We start from the raw sequence: 6,000 nt of genomic DNA on the forward strand, positions 1-6,000 counted from the left end.
CTTGTAAAAAATAGAAAAGGCAGAAATAATTCTAATATATGCTATAACCTGGGAGAATCCTAAAAGTATGATAACTGTTAGATTCATTCATAGAAGCCTAAATTTACTGTGATTCCATGGATTTGGTGTCCAGAACTGGCAAATATATACCAACAAAGTGAATTAATGGTTGCTTATGGATGAGCTGATAGCTAATATGATGTTTTGTTAGAAGTTGGAGATTTCTAAAATTGATTGTGGTAATGATTATACAGCTAAATGTAGTACACACTAAGGAATTAGACACTATAAATAGATGAATTATGTGGTACATGTGTTATATCCCACTCAAATTTACCAAAAAAAATGGGTGCATCTCAAATGTCCTCCACAAAAAATGGGTAAATCAGTTATGGCACACCCATTTAGTGGAATACTATGCAGCTGCTAAAATAATGGAGCTTATTTATAAATACATTCTGACCTGTATGGTTTCCAGAATTTTGTATTTAAAGCAAAAATAATATATATTGTTAATACATTTTGTAACCAAAACTATTTCTCTATGTATGTATATATAGATGTTTCTGAATGAATTTAGGAAAACATCTGGAAAATATGCCTAGCAAATTGTAAATCTTATGGAATTAGAATTGGATAGAGTGAAAGGAACTTTTGCTTTATAACATTTTTATGTGTTGTAATTTTTACTTTTTCAGATTTTTTTAAAAATAATCTACCAATGGCTTAGCTTCCATGATATTTGTAAGCTCTGCTCTGAGGATGTCATCTAACTATACTCAGGACAAACTCTTATTCCTTTTGTATGCTACTTAGAATTAACTTTCCTATTTTAGATATAGTTTAAAGGACAAGATATCCTGATGTAACCTCTTGCACATGTTACCCAGGGACACACTTCTGAGCTATACTTTTCAGAAGGAATGTCTTCCTATTGGGTGAGAAATCTCACCTGTGTTCTTTACTAGACCTATATACCACTATCAATAGAGGAAAGTAAAATTTAGGATGTCCCTCTACTGGTGCACGGATAAATAAACTGATATATCCATACAATGGAATCTCCTTAGCAATAAAAAGCTATGATGAAAACATACAACTTTGATCACTCTCATATGCATTTTTCTAATTAAAAGAAGCCAAACACAAAAGACTGTTTACTGTTTAAGTCTGCTTATGCAGTATTCTAGAAAAGGCAAAATTAAGACAACGTATTAATGGATGTCAAGAGTTAAAAATGTGAGACTGATTACATTTGTGGTAGCACAAGGGATTTGTTTTAGTAATGGAATTTTTCTGTACGTTAATTATAGTTACATGAATGTGTGCATTTGCCACAACTCCTAGAAACATATACCAAAATGGATGATTTTTGTTGTATGTATCTTTTTTAAATAAATGTAATTTTAATCGCAGATGCTAAAAGATTCTCAGTCATTTCAATAAAGAATTGTTCCTTTTCTATGGTCTTTTTTATTACTTTTGAAAACTTGAAACCAGTTGGCTACTGTTCCTTAATTTCTGCCCACAAATCAGTAGTAATCATTTTTAGAACGGTTCTACACACATCATTCAAAAACATCAAAAGATAAACTAGAAAATAATTTGTCAAGACCAAGGAGTAATTTTCTTAAAGTGTACACAATTTTCTTAGTATAAACAAGTCACGGATTCAGTTGAAATGGGAAAATTTATGAAAACATATAAATGAGTGATAATCTAAAAATGTTGAGCAGAAATGCAAATTAAGATAATGAGCTCTACTTTAAAAAAGCCTTTTCAGGTTTGTAAAAATATACAAAAATAAAAAAATATATACAAAAATGGTAAAAAGAGTTCCCAAATTTACTTTACCTACCATTGCATAATGTTAACAACTTAATAACCATAGTAGAATGATAAAATCCAAGAAGCTAATATCTATAAAGTATTGTTAATTTTCTAATTTTAAGTTTACTGAAGAGAAAGAACTATGTTGTCCTTATAACCTCTTGTACATATTACTTAGGCACATACTTCTAAGATGGATTTTTCAGAAGGAAAGAATATCTTCCTGTTCGTTACAGTTTCTTTGCAGACATTTAAATTTTTCCTTTAAACCCACTAATGCCCTTTTTTGATTAAGCATTAAATTCAGAATCCTACAGTTCATTTTGTTATGTATACTTCATTTTTGCTCATCTGTGACAGTTCTCTTGATGTCCTTGACAGTTCTGAAGAGTACTGGCCAGTTGTGTTGTAGAATGTCCCTATTTGGATTTTTCTTCTGTGTTAAACCATTATTAGATCAAGTGTGTTCCTTTGTGGTAAGACCACAGATAGGAGTGGTGGGTGCATGCTCTTTAATGCATTATATCAGGAGATAACTAGTACAGGTATGTCTTATTACTGGTGATGTTAACCTTGATCACTTGAATCTAATGTGCTGCTTCACTATAAAAATACTACTTACAATACATCTTTTATAAGACTCTTTCACACTGAGACCATTCAAATATTCTGTTCTTAATCATACCATTGACCGCTCATTTTAGCATTTATCAATGGTTTTTCATGGTAACATTGTGGTTTTATGGACTATGGCTGCTTATTGCTTATTTTATTTTATAACTTAACCTAATACAACCATTACTTTGTTGCTCAAATTGTTCCAGCTTTGGTCATTAAATGCTTTTATGTCATGTTGACCTGTGCCTGTTTTTGATTACCTATTTCCTACTACCTGCAGTATATATTAATGTTTTATTTATTGAAGACTCAACTTTTATTTCTCCTACCCCAGTACTAGAATCAACTATTTTTATATGAAAAGCTAATTTCTTTTATTGGAAAATAATATTTAGATGCCAGAATGGGCACTAGTCTTTCATCATATGCCTGAATGTCAGATATAAAAATTGAGAATACCAAATGTTTCTAGGAGAATAGAAAAAAGATACTCATACACTTTGGATGTGAACATAAGTATAACTTTTGGGAAGGAAAATTTGGCAATAGCACTTACAATTTTCATTTTGAGGACTTATAATTGTACTGTTAGAAATATATAAATATAAATATGTTCAAAGATGTACAAGCACAAAAACTTGTAAGTCCACAACTGTACCTCATGGTGTTTCACTAATAAAAATTAAAGAAAAAAAGTAGGAAAAAAAAGATGTACAAGAATATTCTTGTACATCTTTTATTATAATGGCTATCATAATAACAACATTATAATAGTGAAAAACCTGGAAACAAAACTTCAATAGGTATTTGCTAGTTAAATATTTCAGTTGTAGTCCAGTCATATGATAAAGTATATCGGTATATTTAAATGAGATTTATAGATATTAATGTGGACCTTGCTATAGATTTTGAGAAAAACAACCAAATTTGAAACTTTCTCATCCCTTTAGTCATCAAACCTACTACATATTTTCATTTTTGCCTACATTCTAGCTTCATTTGTCATAGTGATTTGGTGTGTGGGGTTTAATATTATTTCCACTCTCTTAAACCTGCTATGTCTTGGGGTTTCTTTATTTTAAAAATGAATTAGAATAATCAAAACTAAACAAATTGGACTGCATAAAACTTAAAAGTTTCTGTATGGCAAAAGAAACATGGGCTACAACTAAATGACTGCTGAGTGGGAGAAAAATATTCATGCTCAATGCATCAAATACATTTTTATCCAGGATCTATAAAGTACTCTATAAAGTAATCTATAAAGTACTCTAAAAATTTTATAAAGCCCCATCAAAAATTATGAGGAATTGAATAGATACTTCTCCAAGATCAATGAATAGCCAAAGGACACATGAAAAATGCTTATTATCACTTATTAGGGAAATCCAAATCAAGATGACAGTGAGCTATCATACCAGTGCAAATGGCACATACCAAAAATATTGGGAACAATCTCTGTTGGCAAGGATGTGGTGAAAAAGGAACTCTCCACCATTGCTGTGGGAATCTTCTCTGGTCCAACCCGTATGGAAGATCATATAGAGAGTACTCAGTAAACACAGAATGAGTTCCCATATGACCCAGCAGTTCCTCTTTGGGGTGTGTATATCAGGACAAAAACATTAATTCAAAAGAACATTTGCACACCATTATTCATTGCATCACTTATTAAAAGAGCTAAAAATTGTAACCAACCTAGATGTTCAACAACAGATAAGCAGATCATGAAGATGTAGCATATATACAACAATTGAATTCTACATAGTTGTAAGCAATTATGAAATTATGCAATTCACTGCAACATGTATGGAACTGGAAGACATCATGTTAAATGAAGTAAGCCAGAAGAAGAAGGATAGACGCCCTACCGAGGCCATGAGTTGCCCCCCACGGACGGCTCTCTGGCACGGCCATGGCCCCAGAGAAACACAAAACTAATGTAGAATTCAGCAGCTTGCAGCAGAAATGTGAATTGACTGTGCATTAAACTACGGTGTTGCGCCCCCCCCCCCCCCGGGGAGGAAAAGAGTGCCTGTCTCTTTCGCCTTTTTCCACCCCAGCAGCATGGTGGCCGCCGCCTCAGAGCTTATTGGACAGCCAGGTATGGGCCAGCAGTGACGGGGCAACTGCAGCCTCATGGGATGAGGGGGCAAAACCGACACGTCCTTCATGCCTACCGAGGCCATGAGTTGCCCCCCACGAGCGGCTCTCCAGCACATCCATGGCCTCAGAGGCACACAAACCAATCTCGTAATTACCCTGCTTTTGACAGAAATCCCTCCAGACTTAATTAGTAAAATATCAGAAATCCAAAATCAGATTGCAGTACTGTGATTAAAGCATGATTGCGGCCATGTGACATCATATTGTCTGCATAACCAGCAATAGAAAACAAATTATTTCACAATGCCTTTTCAGCAGTTCTGATTGTTGGGAGGAAATTCCAAATAATAATGTGCATCTTTTGTCAAAATAATGAATGTAATCAAAGTAGAGAGTTAAGTAGAAATCATCTGCCTCACTGGCATCGGAAGGGGTGGGAAGGGAGGTATATTGGGGTTCTTAGTGATGAAAGGGATGGGATTTTGATCATTGTATGACTGAGACTTAAAACTGAAAGCTTTGTAACTTCTCATGGTGATTCAATAAAGAAATAAAAGAAGGAGGAAGAGGAGGAGGAGGAGGAGGAGTAGAAGGAGGAGGAGGAGGAGGAGGAGAAGAAGAAGAAGAAGAAGAAGAAGAAGAAGAAGAAGAAGAAGAAGAAGAAGAAGAAGAAGAAGAAGAAGAAGAAGAAGAAGAAGGCAGGATATTACTTATATGTGGTATTTATAATTAAATGAGAGAATGCAATATTTTTTATTGAGTCACCGTGAAATATATATCCCTCCTGCCACCCCCTCCCCAGCCTGCCTCTATGGCAGGCACTTTCTCTCTTTCTCTCTCTCTCTCTCTCTCTCTCTCTCTCTCTCTCTCTCTCTCTCTCTCCCCCTCTCGTTTTTGGGGCATTATGGTTTGCAATACAGATACTAAGAGGCCAACATGGTTTGCAATACAGATACTAAGAGGCCAACATGTTTGGTCCTTTACCCACTTTCAGAACACATCTCCCATCCACAGTGATGGGAATACCATGTTTAAAAGGGGGTTTCCCAGATCAACCTTGGCCCTGGAGTATAGTATAGTATATAGTATAGGGAGGAGAAGGAAAGAAAGTGTGGAGGGGAGGGGAATAAGAGACATGTCAGAAGCAACAGGGGTCAGGTCCGTGGATTAAGGTACAAAGATGGTGTTAAGGAATGATAGAGCCAAATATCTAAACCACAGAGTTAAAAACACTGAAATTAAGAGACTCAAACTTTAACAACCGAACTTACAAAGGTGGCTGTCAAAAATTCAGGCTGGTGAGGTGGGAGTGGGTATGGGAGGGAACCATGGAACATTGGTAAAGGAAAGCTGACACTTGTGGTGGGATCAGTGCTGTAATATATGACTAAAGTTCAACTAAGAATAACTTTTTAAATCATAGTCCTTTAATCAAAAATGAATTAG

Source organism: Sorex fumeus, unplaced genomic scaffold, assembly GCF_029834395.1.
Source record: "Sorex fumeus unplaced genomic scaffold, SorFum_2.1 ptg000058l, whole genome shotgun sequence".
NCBI classification, from domain to species: domain Eukaryota; kingdom Metazoa; phylum Chordata; class Mammalia; order Eulipotyphla; family Soricidae; genus Sorex; species Sorex fumeus.